This window comes from Ochlerotatus camptorhynchus, unplaced genomic scaffold, assembly GCF_037179485.1.
Source record: "Ochlerotatus camptorhynchus isolate MF236.1 unplaced genomic scaffold, CSIRO-AGI_Acam_v1.1 ptg000085l, whole genome shotgun sequence".
In the NCBI taxonomy this organism is placed as follows: domain Eukaryota; kingdom Metazoa; phylum Arthropoda; class Insecta; order Diptera; family Culicidae; genus Ochlerotatus; species Ochlerotatus camptorhynchus.
This window is the reverse complement of record NW_027040575.1, coordinates 4,743,089-4,757,443: the sequence shown is the minus strand read 5'-3', so window position 1 is coordinate 4,757,443 and position 14,355 is coordinate 4,743,089. Positions and strand designations below refer to the sequence as shown.

General features: G+C 40.7%; 1 protein-coding gene across 25 annotated transcripts in view; it reads right to left on the bottom strand.

Annotated features, from left to right (window-relative positions):
- LOC135698378 (protein muscleblind-like) overlaps window positions 1-14,355 on the bottom strand; it is an 847,806-nt gene that overhangs the window by 165,099 nt on the left and 668,352 nt on the right. The window lies entirely within an intron of this gene.

Sequence of the window (14,355 nt, the reverse complement as noted above, 5' to 3'; positions counted from 1 at the left end):
ATGCGCATTAAGACGCCAGGGAGAAAGGCGCCCTATTGCCGGGCCAGTGGAGTTTGTTCATGCAACAATTCGCTTTCGTGTGAGAATTTCCTTCTGTTGGTATTTAACAACCGAGGCGGATCACGACAGTGCATAACCTCGAGTCCTTTCTTAACATCCTTGACGTTTATTTTGAAACTGGTACAGGTTGATATCTGTTGAAGAACTGATACTTTACAAAATTCTTCTTTAAAGTCCGGCTCGAAAAATTGAATGAACCAAACTCACTAGAACTTGATAGGACAGCTCACATTGAAAACCCTTCAGCACGTGACAATCCTGCTACCACTTCGTCGGACCCTAATCGCTGCCCCGAATCCCCACCACTTTGTATATTGTTATCCTACGGCATCTCCAAAGACGTTTGTTCTCCGTTGTAATTCAATTTGACCAGATTTGATTTGATTGCGATTTGGTTCCTCTGTGTCTATTCGTACGTTATTCTTTTGTTTATCAAAAGATTTCTTCAAATGTCACCCAACCTTCGATTGGGTTCGATGGATACGAACGAAAACGAGGACTATCGGCAACGTGGAACACTCAAGGGAGTGTGTCATTCTGTTCACTTTCGGGTGGAAGCCTTGTTCTATCAATGTTTTCTTTCACAGGTCGTCGTAGGAAAGAAATTGCCTTGTGGAGGGAAACTTTCTTATTTATTTAATATTTTCTGTTTGCCATCGATTGGCTCGGTCGCTACATACTGAGGAGCAAAGTACCTGTTCGAGCTTGAATCAATCGAGTGGTGGTAGGTGTGCCAACATCGGCAATTGGGATGGGTGTCGAAATTTCTTTCGGTCTGAGACTTTTATCCATGGGGTCACGGCGGCGAAGGATGTCTCGTTTCAAATGAAACAAATATTTTATTTGTCCAATCCTGCTCCTAAGTGTTTGGAGAATTGGTACGATGGTTGACATAGGTGGGATACAAAGGCTACGTATATGTGCGATTGGAATGATAGATGAAGATTGGGGATGATCTGTACGTGATTTATTGTTGGAATGTGCTTAAGTATTTACTAGCTTCTTTTTTGCATATATAAGGCAGTAAGCGTGTAAGACAGTTCCAAATGCAATAGACAATAAAAAATTACATTGATTATTCTCAAAGTTTTTGTCTTGACCTTCATTTTTCAACATAGATTTGAATGTTCGTTTCTGTTACAGCGATTTCTGATCATCAGAAAGCAGGCCAGTCGATTTCTCTGAACCGTATAGGGTTTTTGATCTAATTTCCGTCGTACTAAGCACAACCCACGCGTTATCTCTCTTTTCTGAACGAGTTTAAACAAAAAGGGGAATAATTCTGTCAAATATGACTTCTAAATTTATTCAACTTTCCATACGTACCATTGGATTTGATACAGAGCCGCAAATTGTTGAGATTAAAATCTATTACTGCTTCTTGATTCTAAATTCGTCCTACGAGTTTCAATTCCGTCCAAACGCATTGAAACGCCATTAGATTTTCTTCGTCCTATGGATAAACGTAGCAATAGGGGATTCGCTAGGAGCGCTTCTTTTGTTTTCAGAACAATGAGCGTAAATATTCATACAATACGCTCTTATAGGATTTATGTTGTAGCTAATGAACTAACGCATCGGCACAAACCTATTATTGATTTGTGCACGGTGAGATTATTGATATTATTGATCTTTTCTGATCGATAGAACGGAAATGGGCGATTACGACGAAGTAGCGCTCTACCCTATGGGCCATATTTATGAATCAATGTATATTAACACTGGATATTATAAAATAGTTGCATACTTTCTTCAGAAAAGCTGTACTTTTTTATGTTAGCTGTTATGTAAAATATATGACACTACAAATTTATAGACCGATTCATGCATCTAAACACTATGAAAATTTAATGTTTGAGAAATTTTTAGAGTAGTTTGAGTAATGGGCAAGTTACTTATGAAGTATCTTTAGAGCTGTGGTGACAAATCAACCATTTATGTATTAATCTAGTTAATGTAGGGAAACGATATTTTTTAGGGTGATGACTTGTCGTCAACGATAAAAATATCAAATTTCACCTCCAATGGATAAATTCAGAAGAATTCTTTCAGAGCACCTTAAGGTCTCAAAGGGCCTCAGGTTACATCGATAATGTGATTGTTGGTAGAATGGATGAAGCGGATCACCAACCAAACTTGCAAGCAGTTCTTCAGCGCATCCAAGAATATGCCTTCACTATTAAAGTGGACAAGTGATTTTTTTGGGAAACTGTAGGTTAATCACATTGGCCATCTCTTATACGAGCAAGGATATCGTTCGGATCCAGCCAAAATCCATGCAATCCGGGACTTGCCAGCTCCTTGGAATTTCTCTGGCGTTCTTTGGAGCGAAACTTTACAATGGAAAATTCGATTCAGGTATGCGAACTTTACGATATACTGAGCATGATTGAGCACCTTAAGATGCAACTCCGCTATTCCAAGATCAACTTTAATTACACAGAGAACCAATAGACGTTGCTTGGGACTAGCTATTATCCTCAATGTGTAAATACTGATGATCTAAAACTAGGCAATTCCAGTGCTGGCGGTGTCCGAATGCTGGTCAAGAAAGGAATGTGAAGGAATATGTTTACGTCATACTCGATTAAATGAATGTCGGCAACACCTCTGCATTTTCACGAGGAATCACTGGGATGTTGGATAAAAGGATTGAGATTACAGCATGATTCGTTTTGGTAAATGATATGCTAAATTCATGTTCGATTCAATAGCGCGAAGGAGCTTGGGTTCGAACTCACGGTCTTCTGCTCAGTAAGCAAAATTGGTCACCACTGGGCTCCCGAGCTCCTTATATCATAAAACAATTACGATCATGTTTCCGTTTAACTAGTTATTACTAGGTTTATTGATAGTGGTGGTTACCTTACGGATGACAATAACAACTGTCGGAATAAAAAATACCATAACTGAACGATAATTAATGTTATTAGGGTGCTCTTGAGAAGGATTATGGATTTTTGATTAACACGTCTTTCCTATGTACTCGTTCCTCTAACCGATAATCAATACGCTTTATTTCATAATGATTTTAACTATTAATCTATAATGTGAGGAAGCTTGAGATTCAACCCATGATTTTTTGCTCAGTATGCAAAATTGGTCACGACAAGGCCAGCGAGTTCCTTATATCACAAAACAATTACGTCCAAATACCCGTTCAACTTGCTGTCACTAGATTTAGATCCTGGCGGTGACCTCACCGACGACGACAACAACTGCTCATGAGAAGGACTTGATATGGATATCCAAGTAGCACATTACCGTTAGCGTCAGAGGTGTTACTACTTCGTAGATTGGATACTAGTCACCCTCACGTCTCTTTTGAAATTCTTAGTCAGACTGCATGCAGGAATAATACTGGTGAGTAAACATTATTTCCAATCTGAACATCAATACCATGTTTTTTTGGAGGAACTTGAGAATCAACCCACGATTTTTTTCTCAGTAAGCAAAAGCGGTTGCTGCTAAGCTAACCGATTCCTCAATTTGTTTTCTTAGTACTTTTTTAGTGAAATTTTTATGTAGCATAAGTTCTTTCTTAGCGGCGCTGGTGGTGTAGTGGTAAGCGTGATTACCCCTCACCCCAGCAGGCCTGGGTTCAATCCCAGTCGGCGCCGCCGGGATGTTCTGAGGCATAACATCTCTGATCACGTCTTCCTTCAGAAGGGAAGTAAAGCTGTTGGTCCCCGATTCATGAGTTGATGGGTCGATAGATAGGTAGGGTCCAGGTGTTGGAGCTGCCTTCCTGGCGTCGGTAGCATTGGTGCTCAGCACAGAAAACAAGATCGACGGAAAACAAATCAAGGAAAAAAAAGTTCGTTCATCATCATCTTCTTCTTCTTCGCATTTTAAGTTTATTGAATATCGCATATTAGCTTATTGCGTGCTCTCAACTTAGTATTCTAGATGCACTTCCACAGTTATTAATTGAGAGCTTTCGATGCCTGTACCATTTTTGCATTGGTATAATCGTGTGGCAAGGCAAGTCGAATCATACTTCTATGCCCAGCGAAGTCGAGACATTTTCCAACCCGAAAAATTCCTAGATCGGACTGGGAATCGAACCCAGCCACTTCCAGTATGGTCTTGCTTTGTAGCTGCGCCTTTACCGACTGAGCTAAGGGAGGCCCCTAGCATAGCATAAGTTTACGAACTAAATAAATAAAAAGAAAGGATCTCACCCGAAGCTCCCGAATGCAGTTCATAAAAGATTCTTTGATCTTGCCCAAAACCGCTACCCGTTGCCAGCCCTAGGGAAATGATGCATCGAATGCAACAGTCTTGCATCTCTCAGTATCACTATAAGCCATCGGACTTTGGCCTTAGGTTCTTCGTTGCACATCAGCTAACACACTTCCCAATAAACTCAGCTCCTGGATCTTCATTTTTTCCACTTACCATCCGCCATTGTCTGATCTATTTCGATCAAGTTTTAATTTTTTTGAACAATTGGAAGTTTGTTTAAACATGGTTTAACATGGTTAAAATCACTAAATGGAATTCCTTAACGCGAAAAACAGAATGCAGCTGCAAAAATAAAACATGTCAACTTTGCGCTGGCTTAGCACGATCTTGTAAGCGAAATTTACAATATTCTCTTGACAAACTGTTGAAGGCCGGGAAGAAGTTTGAGTGGTCGTCGGAATGCCAAAAATCTTTCGACAAGTTTAATCAGATTCTGCCATCTGATCTCCTGTTGACGAACTACAATCCAGACCTGCCGATCATTGTTTCGGCTGATGCTTCTTCAGTAGGTCTTGAGGCTGCAATGAGCCACAAGATGCCTGATGAACCTGTCAGGTCGTGAAACATGCTTCTGGTGCACATACACCGGGGTACCGGGAACAAGGGTACGGTTAACCGTATCCACAGTTACTAAATTCCACAAGATGTTGCATGGTCTCAACTGTCTCTTTTAATCGGATCATGCTCCTCTTTTACGCTTCTTTGGGTTGAAAACAGTAATACCCAATCTACACGTTGAACCATCTGCAGCGGTGTGCATTGCAGCTGTTGCTCTACGATTTCAAGATCGAATACGTCAGCACAGTAAACCCAAGTAACAATTTTAGTTTTAAAAAGGGTTCTGTAGACCATGTTTCAGGCTTGTAGAATACTATAAAATCTCTATAAAGCTTGCAATTTTACTTGGGACTTTCGAGAACGCACACATTTTTCGAACTGTACACTTAGCACTACTGCAATGACGCAATCCGAAATCCAACGGACAGGCAGAGCGCTTCGCCAATACAATGCGTTCAAAGGGGAAATCCGCAAACTTAGATATTGCAGATAGCTCTCGATACCTTTATAGTAACCTATCGTACTGCATCCAATTCCTCAGCGCTACTGGTAGTAATCTTAGGGCGGCCATGTTGGAAGTGTCAGGAACTGTTGCGTCCTGCAGTTGTTCGAGTAGAGGAAAGGTGATCAGGTGTATGCCAAAGTTCACTCCAACAACACCTGGAGATGGGCTCCCACTGTGGTGTGACTGTGGTGCTTGAACGGATTGGAAGCACTATGTATTACGTTTGGGTTGAGGACAGACGACTGTTGCGGTCCCAACCAGCTATGAAACCGAACAATCTCATCGTGTACCGGTAAAACTTAATGTTGGAACCCATTGACATCCCCACCGCACGCAGCCGAATTCATCAACCAGCTGAGCTTACTGTTGGACAGGGTGGTGCAGTCGATGCTAACGAAACAGCGAGAAACGCCAGCATCAGTAATTGAATAGTTGTAAAAAAAAAGTATTCTCTATCGTTTTCAAATTGTTAATTAAAGGGTGATACGGTCAAAATTTGGTCAATATCAACTTGACGTATTTCTTTCAATTTTGCATTTAAAAAACCTGAACACCCCTCATTTTGAAGGTGTGTGTGTGTAGAATGTTGCTCCTATTTTGATTTTGGAATTCACTCTTCAGTTGTCAAAATGCCGTCCAAGCAAGAAGAGCAGCGTATCAAAATTTTGCTCGCGCATCGCGAAAATCCGAGCTACTCGCACGCAAAGTTGGCAAAATCGCTAAAAGTTGCCAAATCAACCGTTACAAATGTAATTAAAGTGTTTGGGGAACGTTTGTCGACAGCCAGGAAGTCTGGATCGGGGGGAAATCGAAAACCGGAAGCCGCTGAGACGACAAAGAGAGTTGCCGGTAGTTTCAAGCGAAACCCTAACCTCTCTCTCCGAGATGCCGCAAATAAGCTGGGTGTATCGTCTACAACCGTGCATCGAGCCAAAAAACGAGCCGGACTATCGACTTACAAGAAGGTAGTGACTCCAAATCGCGATGATAAACAAAATACGACGGCCAAAGCGCGATCCCGGAGGCTGTACACGACGATGCTGACGAAGTTTGACTGCGTGGTAATGGACGACGAAACCTACGTCAAAGCCGACTACAAGCAGCTTCCAGGACAGGAGTTTTATACGGCAAAAGGAAGGGGAAAGGTAGCAGATGTTTTCAAGCACATGAAACTGTCAAAGTTCGCAAAGAAATATCTGGTTTGGCAAGCCATCTGTACCTGTGGCTTGAAAAGCAGCATTTTCATAGCTTCTGGGACTGTCAATCAAGAAATTTACGTGAAAGAGTGTTTGAATAAACGTCTGCTGCCTTTCCTGAAGAAACACGGTTGTTCCGTACTGTTTTGGCCGGATTTGGCATCTTGCCATTACGGTAAAAAGGCCATGGAGTGGTACGCCGCCAACAACGTGCAGGTGGTTCCCAAGGACAAGAACCCTCCCAACACGCCAGAGCTCCGCCCAATTGAGAAATACTGGGCTATTGTCAAGCGGAACCTAAAGGAGACCAAAAAAACTGCTAAGGGCGAGCAGCAGTTCAAGGCAAACTGGCTTTCTGTGGCGAAGAAGGTGGACAAGGTGGCTGTACAAAATCTGATGGCAGGGGTCAAGCGTAAGGCCCGGCAAGTCGGATTTGGAAAAGCGGAAGCCTTACTAAATATTTTTCCTGAATTTTATACTAATTGAACTTGAAAAAGAAATTTAATTTGATTTTTTAAATAAACGATTTCACCGATTTACACGCGTTTTCCCTTGACCAAATTTTGACCGTATCACCCTTTAGGTGTTGCAAGTTATTAGTCACCTAGTCAAGCGGGATGTAAAACTAATGAACATGCTTTTGAAGTCCTCCCGATATGCCACAAAGTTCCCCGGACCAAATAGAAGACCTCACAAATTTCAAATTCGGCCCTAAAATTGTTTAGGTCAACCATCAAAGTAGTGTTGATTAATTTAGGAAACAGCGGATCCACTTTTAAAGGTCCCTGAACCTGTCTATATAGCCCTCTGAAGCTAGGTTAGGTTAGGTTTCTTTATTAAAGTTACATCTTCCTGAATGTTTTCTAGGTTATGTGTACAATTTTACTAAGCATATGCTCAATTTTTTTTAGGGTTTCCAAAATCGGAAGCATTTGTTGCAACAAAAAAAAAAAAAAAACGGATCATACCAAAAACGGAACACTACTGTATACCCTAAATGATGCTCTTCGATTATGCTAATCTCTTTGGGTATGGCTCAGTATCGATTAGTTGGTTTGCATCGCTTCAAGATCCATACATTTCGTGTCATCATTTTATCATCGTCTCATCATCGTACACAACTTCTACAGAAATCACCGGGACGGTAATACAAAATCTCAATCGAAGTAAAACTGTTCTCGGGCATCTCGGGAATGTGTAACTTTTACCACGAAAATCGACCAACTTGATCAAATATAGACTCAATGGCATAGCTCAGCAGTGTACAGTCAATGGTATCACACGTTGGGGAATTCAGTTGCATCTTGCAGTTTGTTGGATTCTCACCTGACTGCAATGGATCACTGGTGGGTTGGTCAGCTGGGGGTGGAAAACTTCTGCAATTGAACAGTTCTCATGCCGAAGTGTAGGATCGATAAAACAAAGGAATCTTTCAACTCGCTCCACTGGCACTGTTCTAATTCGAATCCTATGGTTGAATGAAATATTTAATTCTACGTCAATTTACTCAATCTTTCTTCACAATGTGCCGGGGGGTAGTTTCAAATGTGATTAGAGATTGCTGATGAGGAAATGGGACAGCTTACGTACCGTAGAAGTAAATCTTGTGGGAATTATTTTCAATAATTATGCACGGCTAGCATTCCAATTCAAACCATTTGATCCACATTTTAAGTTTGAGAGATTCTGATTTGAGAACTCGCACCATCATAATGAACCACGTAACCGCTGAAATTGCTTAAAAAAAATGAAAACCTCGATGTAATCGAAAATCTTTCGATTCGATCCCCCAATTTCACTAGTGCCAATTTTCACACTCAATTTCCGAGCGGTGGCTTTTCGTGATGTGCAGCATCCCGACACGGACACCGCAGACAAAGGATACCGTCGAGTTCCTTTAATTTATCTTGAAGAGTACTTGAGCAGCATTGCTGTCTCCCCCTTCCGTGTTCCAAGAATCCACTGCCAGGCAGCAGCAAAAAGAACTTAACCGCAGTCAAAAGTCACGAAATGAGCTTGTTGCTGACTGCTGCTGCTTGTGCTGCGGTTGTTCTTCAGAAAAAAGGAGAGAAAAGGCGAAGGCGGAGAAGTGTGTGATGCTATCAACAATGAGGAGCTTCGAGAAAATGGGAAAAACTGTCTGATCAACAATTGGCTAACGATAGCCTGGCTGGAAATGCGAGTGGAGGATGGGAAAACAATCTATTTCTCAATAGCACCAACCAGTTGTAGGATCCACTGATGGTGGTGGTGGTATGTTCGGATCCTGCTCCAATATCGTTCATGAAGCGTGAATTTTTCATGTGCACTCACTCACCACAGTCCGAAGGGCGGAGGAGTCAGGGACGACGATGATGATGACGACGACGAGGGCCACGTACCACTTCCGAGTTTGTTCCGAACGTTGATTGCGAATCGGAAAAATTTCCTCCGCATGAATGCTTACCTAAAAATGGGAGAAAGAGGAAAAAACGTGTGATTATTATCAATGTTTTCGATGGGGGTTGATGGTGATTTCGATTTTTTTTTGCCTGTAGAGGAAATGGAATTAAAGGGAAAACCTCAAAGAAGATAAATTTTCCCATTATCATTCGGAATCGTGGCAATGTTCCTCTAGCTGGGTCTAGTGAGTAAAGGTCCTGGAAAATCGGGGTCGTGAAATGGAGAACCAAGGAAGAAGGTTCAAAGCGAGAAAAAGCTGCAAATCATTTCTTCTATTGATTCGATTAAATCTTACTGTGCTGCGGTTGGGAACTTTTCGACTTGCTGGCTAACTTTGCTGCAAGAAAAAAAGTGTGAAGTGGGACATTTTTTGCATTGGTTCCTGGTCCTAAAATAAAATAAACGTCTTCTGTAACATCAGAAAATACGGGTTCAACCGAGTGAGCCATCTGCATCAAATCCTGGAAGAGTACATCTAACCAGAAAATTTAAGATTTTAGTACAGATTTCATTAAAAAACCCGGGAATTTGTTGGGAGATCCGGGAGAAATCAATTAACATATCATACGATCAGAATCGTTGTCAAAGTTTCAATTTTTTTGAGAACTAGGTTCTTTTAAGATTTTTCATAAAATTTTCTTTTACCTCAAACCTCTGCTCAGAAATCCTTCGGGATTCTCATATTCTCAGAATGTGATTCCTTTTATTTTTTTTAGAGTTCCTTTGAAGATCTGTTTATAATCTTTCTCAGTAGTCCTTTGCATTTATTCTCAGAAGATCCTTTCATGTCTGCCTATAATTCTTTTCACCTCTTGGAATACTCCACAAAAATCACCGCTATTCTTCTCACGATTCCCTTGAAATTCTTCTCATAATCACATGAGAATTCCAATTTCTTTTTCACCACAGAAATCCATTGAAATTCATCTCAGAATTTCTTATGACAATCTCATAATTGTATTGGAATTACCGTGCCGATTCAAATTTCGGACACTTAAACTCGAATTTCGGACACTTTTAAAAGTTGATTATCTCGGTCGAATATGATCCACATGTCTTGTAAATTTTAAATTTTTTTGACTAGTGCCCTCCACGATCATCTAACATTATTACTTTGTTTCTAACTGGATGTAATATTTAATTAAAAATGAAAGTGTCCGAAATTTGAATCGTCCGAAATTTGAATCGGAACGGTATATTCAGCACTCCCATTGAATTTCTCCCATATTTGATTAAAAATCGATCTCAGAATTTCTTTGGAATTAACATTTTAATGCTTTCCAAAATTCTATACTTATTCTTTTTTTCCTTTGATTTGTTTTCCGTCGATCTTGTTTTCCGTACTGAGTACCAATGCTACCAATGCCAGGAAGGCAGCTTCCTCACGTGGATCCTATCTTTAAATCTAGAATTATTTACAAAGATTTTTATAAATTACAAATTTCGAAAAACAAATCATAGTCTAATGGAAGTCTCCAACTCGGATTAGCTTTTAATAGCGAGCGTGATTCAATAATCTGCCAAATGTTTGCGCCGGCGTTTACATAAAAGTAGTACGACAATCGTGATCAGGGTTTAATCCGAGGATAATACTGACTGGAGCTTACCACCATAAGACTTTGATCCATTGTCGAAGCCTCGGAATATTTTAACACGAAATTTTTTAATTCGTTTAATTTCTTGCTTCGAAGCCTGCAAGAATTTTATTAAGATCTTATTTGCTATCAAGTTAAAGATTTTTGAATCAATATCTAAATTCAATCTCTCAATTTTTGCAAGTTGATCTAATTACCCATTCAGTCTAATTGCATTTGGCCTAGTGACCCTAAAAAATACTCTGTTTCTCAGTAAACTCTGGAGCTTTAAAAAATGGATACATATTGAATTTTCTAAGTATCTCGAAAATAAAATGGTCTTGCAACATAGGTATTTGATATGTATAATCACTCCATTATCCCAAAAAATAATCGTATTGTGCCTAACATTTTCAACTTTATTGCGTTATGTTTCGTACTTTGAAAACGATAACTTTCGAGGCAAGATCTTTCAAATCAGATAAAGGGTGATACGGTCAAAATTTGGTCAAGGGAAAACGCGTGTAAATCGGTGAAATCGTTTATTTAAAAAATCAAATTAAATTTCTTTTTCAAGTTCAATTAGTATAAAATTCAGGAAAAATATTCAGTTAGGCTTCCGCTTTTCCAAATCCGAATTGCCGGGCCTTACGCTTGACCCTTGCCATCAGATTTTGTACAGCCACCTTGTCCACCTTCTTCGCCGCAGAAAGCCAGTTTGCCTTGAACTGCTGCTCGCCCTTAGCAGTTTTTTTGGTCTTCTTTAGGTTCCGCTTGACAATAGCCCAGTATTTCTCAATTGGGCGGAGCTCTGGCGTGTTGGGAGGGTTCTTGTCCTTGGGAACCACCTGCACGTTGTTGGCGGCGTACCACTCCATGGCCTTTTTACCGTAATGGCAAGATGCCAAATCCGGCCAAAACAGTACGGAACAACCGTGTTTCTTCAGGAAAGGCAGCAGACGTTTATTCAAACACTCTTTCACGTAAATTTCTTGGTTGACAGTCCCGGAAGCTATGAAAATGCTGCTTTTCAAGCCACAGGTACAGATGGCTTGCCAAACCAGATATTTCTTTGCGAACTTTGACAGTTTCATGTGCTTGAAAACATCTGCTACCTTTCCCCTTCCTTTTGCCGTATAAAACTCCTGTCCCGGAAGCTGCTTGTAGTCAGCTTTGACGTAGGTTTCGTCGTCCATTACCACGCAGTCAAACTTCGTCAGCATCGTCGTGTACAGCCTCCGGGATCGCGCTTTGGCCGTCGTATTTTGTTTATCATCGCGATTTGGAGTCACTACCTTCTTGTAAGTCGATAGTCCGGCTCGTTTTTTGGCTCGATGCACGGTTGTAGACGATACACCCAGCTTATTTGCGGCATCTCGGAGAGAGAGGTTAGGGTTTCGCTTGAAACTACCGGCAACTCTCTTTGTCGTCTCAGCGGCTTCCGGTTTTCGATTTCCCCCCGATTCAGACTTCCTGGCTGTCGACAAACGTTCCCCAAACACTTTAATTACATTTGTAACGGTTGATTTGGCAACTTTTAGCGATTTTGCCAACTTTGCGTGCGAGTAGCTCGGATTTTCGCGATGCGCGAGTAAAATTTTGATACGCTGCTCTTCTTGCTTGGACGGCATTTTGACAACTGAAGAGTGAATTCCAAAATCAAAATAGGAGCAACATTCTACACACACACCTTCAAAATGAGGGGTGTTCAGTTTTTTTAAATGCAAAATTGAAAGAAATACGTCAAGTTGATATTGACCAAATTTTGACCGTATCACCCTTTAAGTATGAGGAATTCAATTATGGTTAAAAGAATTTTGAGCACATTGGAAAAATTAGAAAGGGGACAAATTCAAATGACCCAGAGATAACCCCAGAAGACTTCTATAAGGTCCACCGGGGCAAAATAGAATGCGCGGGGAAGTTGAAGCAGATATAGGGTGTCCCAGAAAATATAAGCAAACTTTCAACTTGGTGCCATTTCAACCCCGATGAAGTTTATCAGCTGTTTATCGATGTGTGTGTGTGTTGACTTGTGTTGTGTTGTTTTGCTCAACAAAATGTGTGTGTGTGTGTGTGTGTGTGTGTGTGTGTGTGTGTGTGTGTGTGTGTGTGTGTGTGTGTGTGTGTGTGTGTGTGTGTGTGCTAAGTGCATTTTTCAAAATAACATTATCAAAATGCGAGGCATTTCCCCGGAAAAGCGCAATCAGATCCTACACAAATGGTGCGCTATTCCCAGTCAAACAGTAAGAAAGTTGGCAAAAAAGGAGGAAACGAGTATTAGAGCAAACCGAACTGCCAGTGAAGAAGTTATCTTCGAAGACACACTGAAATCTGACCGTAAACCGCAACCGGTGGATCGAAAAGAACATCACCCAAGCTTTCGTCAATAAGAAATTCGAGATTTGCCCAAAAAATTGAGAACATTGAAAAGTAACGTCCTACGTTCCAAGGCAAGAAACGGGCTGAAAAAGTTCAAGAAGCAGAAGAAGTCGAAACGAAGTCAGAAACAAGCCGTATCCGTCAAACCGAGGGCTCGTAAGCTATATGAAAGCCTGCTGCGTGGAAAATTGACGCGTGTTATCATGAACCAATACTACACTGTCAGTGATGGTCAGAAAGTTGACGATAAGTCAATTTTTACCGATAAATTTGGTAAGAAGGCCATTGTTTGGCATGTGATATGTGAGTGTGGCTAGTTGTCAAAGGCATTTGTGACGAAGCAGACGATGAACACTGAAATTTACATTAGGACGTGTTTGAATCGGCGTTTGCGGCCCAGTACTATTTTGGCCCGATTAAGCGTCAATGCGCTACTCAAATCACACGGTAGCTTGGTACAAAGCAAACAATGTGCAATACGTGCCAAAAGAGATGAACACTCCGAATTGTCCGGAGGTCCCGCCAATTGAAACTTTTTAGGCCCTTTCCTAGGGATATCTGCGTATTTACTTTAAGGCAGCGAATTCAATCGAAGAATTTGAAAACAATCGCCGAGGAATCTGTGCTGAAGCTCATGGACAGCGTCAGATCAAAAGTTTACTCCTTGACATACGATTAAAGGAACTGCGGATTATTTTCATCAAGTTGAAAGGTAATACTATAGAGAACACATATATGAAATAAAAATTTGAGTTCATTAACATAACATTTTTTTATTCCAATAATAAACTGTGCTTATACTTTCTGGGACACCCCATAGAGTATCTATAACCGGAAGTTCATATTCACTGTGATTATTGTCGAGTTGCATTGTGTGCTATTGCAGACTACTGGATTAAAAGTAAACACAGTGATTTTTCTTTTCCCACTTATTTCAACTTGCCCCAGTGTTCATTATCCAGCAAAGTGAACATTATTGATGCACCATTTCGACACCGAAGGTTATTCAAGATTGCTTCAATTCCAAAGTTCATACAGCAGGAAATAATATACAGTAGCGATAAATCAAAAGGATCCCGAAAGCAAAATCAAATGGCGAAAATAACTAAATCAAAGTCTTCAATGAAAAGAGCAAATGTCCAGACATCCACTTTTTAATCAGGTGTCTGAAGCTATCTTCTGCGGATGATTTTAAACTGTATTTTGTCGAATGGGATCGAGTGATTCAGTTTTCCTGCAACAACAGCTGGAAGTTTTTGCTGCTTGCTTGCACAAGAATAAGATGATATTGAATGCTTCCAAATGTTCAATCATCACTTTCTGGAGCAAAAAACTACAAGGGACAGCCCTATGGGGTTGTATGCAATGGTGACGTAGGACACGTGGTCTT